The 9,043-nt window shown below is 45.7% G+C and overlaps 1 long non-coding RNA gene across 1 annotated transcript; it reads right to left on the reverse strand.

Moving 5' to 3' along the window:
* Positions 1-264: 264 nt before the first annotated feature.
* LOC119111805 (uncharacterized) lies at positions 265-5,355 on the reverse strand. The gene is made up of 3 exons (XR_005095620.1): positions 5,288-5,355; positions 4,685-4,742; positions 265-706 (listed from the first exon to the last, which is right to left on the reverse strand). It is a non-coding gene; the product is annotated as an uncharacterized LOC119111805 (long non-coding RNA).
* Positions 5,356-9,043: the final 3,688 nt, after the last annotated feature.

Genomic DNA, 9,043 nt, shown 5'->3' on the forward strand with positions numbered 1-9,043 from the left:
ACGCGTGCCAGCAGTGCCAGCTGCGATGTCATCAATACTGTCGTCTGGTGCGTTAGCGCTTGGTGTATCAAGCATTGTGGGGCTGAGATCAGTGAAATGACTAGCAATTTCTGTCCATTCTCCTCTCACAACCGACGAATGAATGCCGTCCCCTGCCTGACGCGCGGTTGGCACAGGAGATTGTGAAAGAACATCACCTGTATTAGCAGAACCGGTACATGAGACGACTCCTTCAATGACAGACGAATCAACCGTTACATACATGGCACTAGGCGTTGTTACTGGTGTATTTTCACCAGTGGCTACTGTGATACTTTAGTCAACCCCTTGAAAAGACGTGCTCTGTTGGGGAAACGTTGGGCGTGGAGAAATTGATGCACAGCTCATGTCATGAGCAGCTTTTTCAATGAGAGAGCCAGCCACATATCGTGTTTTTTTTTAGCGAGAATGTCATATTCCGCCATATGCTTACATTTCATGTGGCTGGGCAAATCTTTGGCTATGACCTTAACGTTACACACGTAGCATTTGAGGGCGTTTATCCTTTTGTGCGATGAATAACTCGATCGAGGTTTATGCATTTCTGCAAAGCAACGCCTATCCCAGCTGTCCAAGCAAATGCCGATGGTATAATACTGTCCGATACCTAGCCAATGCCTTTACAAACGCTGGCAGCAAGGACTCCTCACCAGGTGGACGACACGCACTGAAAAAGACATTGGTAATTAACGATGCATCTCTTTCATGCTGGCCTATCAACTTTGCACTGACCTGAGTATGGCTGGTCATACGCAATGTCGCACCCTGGGGCAAAGCACAACATTCAAGACACGGCAATATCAGCACATGTCGATTACAAACATATTACCACGCTGGACCACATGTTACTGAACGACTTCGTCGTTTTAATACCCTTCGTAGTACAACCAATAAAGGAGAAGGAACACCTATGACACCTATTTGACGTAATGCACAGAAGGTCATGCCACAAGACAATCGGCGCAAAACTTAGTAGCAGCACAAAGAGCACATGTCATGTACACATCATTGTCGAGGGATCACAGAGCACCCCGCTGTCCATGCGGGCGGCGACATAGTGACGCTGGGGATATTGCGACACAAATGACAGTGAGATTTACAAACGCAACGCCGTAATCAATCCCACGCAGATCAATACGCTCACGAAGAAAAAACCAAGACCAAGGCGAGACGTGAAAAATAACCGATCGTGCATAATCATGATAAAATTCCTGAGATCCCGGGTCAAACGAAGTCAAATAGAGATGTCGTCAGCAAGAACAGATGTAATGCCAGGTGGATCAGGCGGACCAAGTTGTGTTGGGCCAATGAGTCCATACAACGCAGGGCGAAAATAGACTGACGCTTTTGTTTTATTGAACAGAAACCCCGCTTGCTTCTCCTCGGTCAACTGCCAGCTGACATTTCGATAGGGGGGACGGGGAGGCAAACCACGCACCCGCTTCCGACCGCAGATACGGCAATTGGAGACGGTGATGTCCGGTTCAACTCAACTGTCGAGGGATCAGGGCGTGATATGTGGAGTTCCTCCCAGTGGTGTCACCAATGTTTTAGTCTCGGCGTTGGCATTTCAGCTTGGAGTATGAGGCAGTGCTCTGATTGAAATGCCTGCCAACCGCTTACCCTCCCTAGAGTTCGGAAAAAAATCCCAGATTTTACGAATTTCATTCTGACACCAGCAAGATAATTCCCGTTGTTGGCTTGGTTTCTGGGGCACCTTTACTGTTGTTTCGGGTTCCACCTCATAGTCAGGCTAACGCTCACCCTGACAGGGGGAGGAGGGTTTCCCCCTGGGTTTTCTGAGGGTATCCCTCGGGCATACAGTGAGATCGTATTCATATTCTCGGTAGTCTATGGTGGTTTCATTGTGCGTATTCCTCTCGCCTTTCCAAGCAGTGACCTTTTTTAAGAAGGTAACACGCCGATTCACGCCCGGCGCTGGCAGCTGGCGGCAACTCACGTATTCGTCGATCGCCCCCGGCGGCCCGACACCGTTACATCAACGGAGCTCACCCCCATGAACATATGCTCAAAATGCATCAAACTGCATGTTAGCTGCACTGCATCCAGTGTTATACAAAATGCATGTGTACATTTCGTGTCGTTGCATGAACTGGCTTCATAAATGTCGGTATGCACAGCTGGAAAAGTGAGCTTTTCGGGGGAATTTGACCTTTAACTGGGCATAGTGAGATCAATCATTGACCTAACAACAAATAAGTGATTGCCAATCTCGGAAACTCGTTGAGAGCAATCAACTTGGGTTCAGTTCCGCGAGACTCTCTCCTTCTTAGCTTGGATAAGGCAGGGGATCGTATTGACTCCCTGCCCTCTACAACGTCCACTACCATCATCAGCCGGCGTTATGGAACAGCGTGAATCAGGGCAAGGCTTCATGACAAACGTATGCAAGTCAATGCCTGGATCTCCGTTCCATTCTTCTGATGACTCACCTAACCAGCATATGACAGGGCGCTGACCACTTGAGTGACACTCAAACACTCAAACACGTCAAACACTCGCCATGTGGTTGACACAGTACGGGCTGTCAGCCAACGATTCGGCGCTGCTTAACTTTTGTATATTGTTTCCACGTCTAAGTTAGTCAGAGCCAACGAGATGCTCTTGGGAGCACTTATTGGTGAACAAATAAACCAGGCATGTATGCAAAATAGGCAACTAAGCATTTTCCCCGTGCTGCCATGTTGTCGGGGACAGGCCGACGAAACAGTCTGGATCAACAAACAGCTTATCGGGCGCGTGAGGCCAAAGACAACAATGTAAGCAGGGTCTCCACGCCCATAGTGTCCGCCGACACTGCTAACTTTACGGATCGAGGAAACCGGACTTTTGACTGTCAGAACAGAATTCATCTCGTCAAGAGGGAGGGGTAGCCAGTCAAAGTGGCCCTCATAAAACAGGAACTTTGCCTACAGGACGTGGGAGATATGACTCACGGGATGGGGCGAAGTTAATTGCGAGTACGATGAATGATTGTAGTATATGGCGATTGTGGGATGAATGAGCAGAACAGAAAACAAAACAATATATGATAAGGGCCAATAGGAGCAACGAGAGCTCAGCGGAGAGAAGGGCTGGGCTTTTAACTCCGGCCCAAATCAAGTAATGTTTAAGCCAAAGACAAACTAGGAGAGAATAGGCGACATTCTCTGCTGGCCGTAACGTAACCCAAGTCATGTCGGGCGGGTACAGCAGGGACCACTCAACAGACTTCTCCCAGTATCATTTCCGTAGCTCAACCTCCACCCGGAGCAGTGACGTGACATTACCTAAATGTCTCTCAAGGAATTGCTCATCCTCACACATGAACAGCGCGGGTACAGCTCATTGCTCATCTCACACATTCTGAGCAGGGAGTACAGTGGTTCTCTGCAGGACGGCCAGGTTGCATGAATATATGGGTACATTACTGGCCCACAGTGAAAAAGGTCATGAAGAAACGAAATAAACACCGTCGCCGACTTCGCAAAGTGCAAATGATCCAGAAACCAATTTAATAATAGTTGCAAATATTGCAGAATAGTGCAGCCATTCATAATGCAAAATAAGTACCAATGAACCCTGTGATTATCACAAACAGCCCCAGGAAAGATGAAGCCAATCAGTGGTGAAATTGTGCAATTGCTTGAAAACTACAGGACGTTGCAACACCGTCTGGGGGTTAATAAAGCGAGATATATCCCTAGCACCACCTCCATTGTTCACACAACGCACGGAAGCTTCCAAAAAGATGATTTGAGAAATCGTTGCAAAGGGTTGCTACACGTTGCAAAAACGATTAACGACCGTATGAAAGCCAAATGGCACCTAGAATCACATCCGGCCTACTCGTAAGTAGAAGCCCTCCGAGATAAAACCATGCATAACTGCAGTACCGCAAAAACGTCGCACATTGCAAGCAGCACACGACGTTGCAACACTTCAGTGGTACGTGGTATTTAGCAATCATCCATTGTTATGCTTCACATAAACTTATGTAATGATATAGTTATATGTGATGTAACTTTGTACGACTAAGGCTGCTCAACTCACAAAATTAATGCAATAGACTCATCCAACCGGGATTAGAGCACACGAATCGTAGATGGTTGAGCACTTAGTCGATGTTGCATGACAAGCCTAATAGCGACCCCATCCCTGGTGATGCCCAGATTCATATTGAGATATAATTGATATCTCAGTTATAAGAAATTTGGTACCATGATTACGAATCTTGAAACGTGAGTCTCGCACAAAGAATGAAACAGGATCCAGGAAGGTAGCTAAAAAACAATACAACAGATTCATGGATTAAAACTGGATGTAGACACACATGCAAACACACGTGCGTGCATGCACGCACAACGCACGCACGCACGCACGCACGCACGCACGCACGCACGCACGCACGCACGCACGCACACACACACACACACACACACACACACACACACACACACACACACACACACACACACACACACACACACACACACACCTGTTCACAAACTCCTCGATGCAGACAAAACCAGGTGGCATATAGCAGCTGTACTACACTTCAGCAACATGACATTAGAAAGCATATAACCAGCAGCCATCAGTATGCACACACTATAGATGCTGAGTGCAATCCAGTAAAACTTACCTCAGAATTCCAGCAGGGCATTGAAGTTTACCAGCAGCTCTGTTCAGCAAAGCAAAATCTGAAGAAATTAAAACAGGCTAACAATCTGCATTTTAATCACAAACCCTCAGCAGTTGTTATGTGCCCTAAATGTATGAATTACTTTTGAGCAGAACTGGCATAAAATGTCTGAAAGTAAATATAATTCAAACAGTTTGTACAATTTGCTCTGGCCTAAGCTGGGTACACAACTACACAAATGCTCTGGGTTGAGTGCACTCATATCATGTAAGCATCACAGCCGTGGATGGATTTTTTAAAGATTGACATGATCACAAGTGAATTAGCCACTATTTGACATAAGTTTTAAGAATTTCACTTGCAAAATGAAAAACACTATTTTTAACAGTGAGGGACAGGATTTATGAAAAACCTGGTCACATAAAATATAAATTGCACAATGGCCGTGGCGGTCGAAGCACCTCCAAAATGAAAGGTACCTCGTAACTTAAAAGAACATACAGCAACCTAGATCCCAAAAAACAGGAACGTAATAGGTAGCTATTGCAGCCTTTGCACGAGCACACGTTCCACATCAGAAATCACTTGTCGCTAGGTACTCACCGATATGGATCTCCACTTGGCGCCTGGCGCTGTCGACTGTACGCGAACGCGGACCAAATTATACAGGCGCCGCCTGAGCCCTAAGGCAGGCCAAGAGCCGCTGGCCAATTACGGAGAACAGAGGGGGACGCCGACTGATGAGAGCCGGCCAGCCTGCGCGGCGAGTCGTCCAGACGCAAACAGTTCGAGAAACACGACCCGTACACGACCCAGCCACGACACGACTCGGGCACGGGAACGCAGCCAACCCAGGCATAACAGGAAAAAGGCCGTAAACGCCCAACCACCACCCCGCGACTGCACCGCACGGCCCCGAACCATGGCTCCGTTCCCGGGAGACGACCGCACAGGGGAGCAGTCTTCAACGACAGAAACGGCCCCAATTACGGCTTCCATTCTGTTTTAATGCTGCTTGTTTAGGACTTTGCCGAATTCTTAGAAATTATCAATTGGCAAAACCCAGCTTAAATAAAAAGGCAAATTAAACAAATTACACAATTATTTCACTTCAAAACCAATAGGTCTGCCCAAGGGAGAACAAGGCATACCTATGTAGCTTAACACTCACATAAAAGTTTAATGAGGCCGCTCCCTAGATTGATGAAAAAATTACGTTCTTTCCTTCCATATCCCTTTTGTGCGTTTTCATGGCGTATTCAGCTCGGATTTCTTGGTGGAAAATACGCATTCTCTCCAATGCTAAATCCTCCCCAAGAGACAGACTTCGGAGCACATGATTCTGCGTGTCCGCAAGTGTTTAGGATGCTTTGTGACGTCATTGTAATACCTTACATAGAATTTCTCATTCTGATAGTTTGACATGAAAATTGGATAAAGAACGCATATGAAACGTCTGAATCGCTTTTTTTACTCCATATATACTAAACCAACGTTATGTTTATGTATGTATTTATATATCTTTAAATGAACGGCTTACTGTGACGTCATTTGTTTTCATATCAATTTCATTGTGTAATCCAGAAAAGTTGAATCATGTCGTGACAGCTGATCCCGTGTTATTTCTCCTCCTTGGCTATCCGCCCCGACAGGGGAACCAATTGTTGTTTGCGGTTCGACGTTCTAGTTTCCGTATGGGGTAGGGTGTGTCGTCGGAAGACGGTAGGTAAGTTGAAAATATACTGGTGAGCGGGGTTAGACCGGAGTGCGTAGTGCATTGTGAGGAAAGTTGTGTACCATTGCCAATGTTGAAAAATGATTCAGCTGAAACCCGCCAGCAGCGTGCCTCTTTCAGTGGTGGTGAGTGCGGCGCGCGGCCTTGCCGATTTTCGGAACGGGCTCACGCCTCACGTTGAACACGGAGAATAATTTTTCGTATTCTTTCCACTGTACATTTATGGAGTCTAAAATGTCTTGGGGCGAAAAACACCAAGAAACACCCAAATTTCAGACACTGTGTTGCATGGCTATTGAAGTGAAAGATGTGTTTGCATCTTTCTCACCTGCGTTTCCTGGATTCCCGAAGCAGGTTGAGCAAGTGATGCCACTTATTGTTTGTCTGCTTTGCTGAAAGCGATTTGTATATTGCACCATGTGTTTTTTGTCAGTCATATGTCAGATGGCAAGTCAAGAGAGTGCATAGAACAAGACTGGGTGCATGCTTGATCCATCTTTTCACGCTGAAGTTTATGATGAAAGCGGCATGGATTGCAATCGAAAACCATATTGTTTTTCATTATGTCATGCCAGAGCACGGCACAGATAGTGCCAAAATGAAGCTATTGACCAGTGCCATTACACAATGTGCTACTTTGATCGAGTACTCTTTGTCAAGCCTATGATATAGCAGCTTATAATTTATGAATGACTGCTAAAAATTTATTTCACATCGCAAAGGACTGTCTGCGGCAGGAATCTCGTTGCACCACAATGGTTATATTAGGGTTAACTATCAATTGCATGAACAGTCCTAAGCAAAAAAAAAACATTCTTGGTAGCCCAAGGTTACGATCTTTAGCATAGCAATAGCAACGCTTTGACAATCAATGCATGGCAACGTTACAAATGTATTACTTTTGGCACGACACCCCATTTCCATTTACAAACAATAACGACAATGACAACTGTACACATCACATGATATCAATGTCAGGACTACAGCACTACTCGCAACGATGGGTCGACAATAAAGTATTGACAAAATCATCAACAGAGAAACAGCAACAGCAGCAGCACAGCATATTGTGCTTTGATATCACTAATCTGACATAAAAGCTGGCGATCGCTACGTTGCGCATGTCGAACAGTCCACGAAAGTTTCTCTTACGGCCAACACCAAGACAAAAAATCCACAAATAACCTACCCACCAGTCCGCCGCCCCCCCCCCCCCCTTCCACACAGCCCCCGCGACGAGAATGGCCGGTTAGCGTCAGCTTTCGTGTGTTTTGAGGTATTCTTTAGGTCTGGCTGCCAATGGTGCCAGGTTTTGCTGCCGTCACAAACACATTCCATGACGCCATCAAACAATGACGCAATGGGACCCATTTTTATAAACTTTGAAATTTTGCTACTTAGCGTCGTTTTTGAACTTTGAAAGCTTACCAATAGTTACAAGGAAGTATTTTCCACCGTATCTGATGCCTAACTCAGTATCTTCAAACGTGGAACATTCCCTTTAACTTGCCATCCATCCAAACATGTTAAACACCCAAGCGTGAACAATTCGTAGGGGATAAAAGCGACAATTTAAAGCACAAAACTTCTTTGAACGCCATTTTTGCCCCTTTAGACCCCCGGTTAGCCGTTTTTTGGTCCATGGCGGGGCTGAATCTGAGCCGTTCTGAGCCGGGGAAATCTGAGCCGTGTCAGTTTCTCCTGTGGAGCAACTAACTGCTAACCCTGCCTGCTTTCAACATCTGGTTTGAAACCAGATTTAGTAATTTTCTATTTTAACCCATCAAGTTTGGTTCATAACGTAAATTATGATGCCTCTCCCCTTACGAATTAGGTTGCTCCTCTTTGGCATCAGGACGACCTGTTTGTGCTGGAGAGGCTCCCTTGCTGGTTTGGTATAAATCAGGAGGTCCTTTTATGCATGCATCGGAAGGATCCGTTGTTACGTTGCGATAATGGTAGCGAAATAGCAGTGTTAAAGGGAGTGTTCCGTGATTTCTATGGGAGTTTGAACTGAAATGCCATTTTCAAGATCATTCGGTGCTATTCACATCTCCGCCATTATTTAAACATAAACCGTACTAATTTGTCAGCTACACGCTCACGAAAATGTACGGACTTTTTCGTGCAGATTATTTCAAGGTTACCCAGGCATCCATGCCGCCATAATCACGGCATTAAAATCCTGTGATTTCATTGGCCATGCGGCGATCGAGGCCAAGAACAATGTAATGTCCGAATCGTTTGTATCTGGCGTCTGTGGGCACGATTTCCAGGTCTTACTGCCATCAAATGGTCATCAATTAATGTTGAGCAAGGTACGATGACGTAACCAAACATTGACGTATTGAGGAGCATTTTACTAAATAGAGAAATTGTGTTGTCTTGAGCAGTTTTCGCTTTTCAGGTGAACCAATATTTGTAATTGAGCTTATTTCACTCCATTGTTTGCTTCAGTATCTTCAGTAGTGAAACATGTCCTTTAAAGCCTGTAAGCACATTTTCAAAATAAGCAGAAGCGGCACAGCAGGGACGGGAGGCAAGGGTGCAGGAGGGTATATTTTTGCTGTATAAGGAGGCCCCGAATTCATCACGGAGCTCGTGATCATTCCACCTTTCGTATA

Source organism: Pollicipes pollicipes, unplaced genomic scaffold, assembly GCF_011947565.3.
Source record: "Pollicipes pollicipes isolate AB1234 unplaced genomic scaffold, Ppol_2.1 Scaffold_7261;HRSCAF=8764_pilon_pilon_pilon, whole genome shotgun sequence".
NCBI lineage: Eukaryota > Metazoa > Arthropoda > Thecostraca > Pollicipedomorpha > Pollicipedidae > Pollicipes > Pollicipes pollicipes.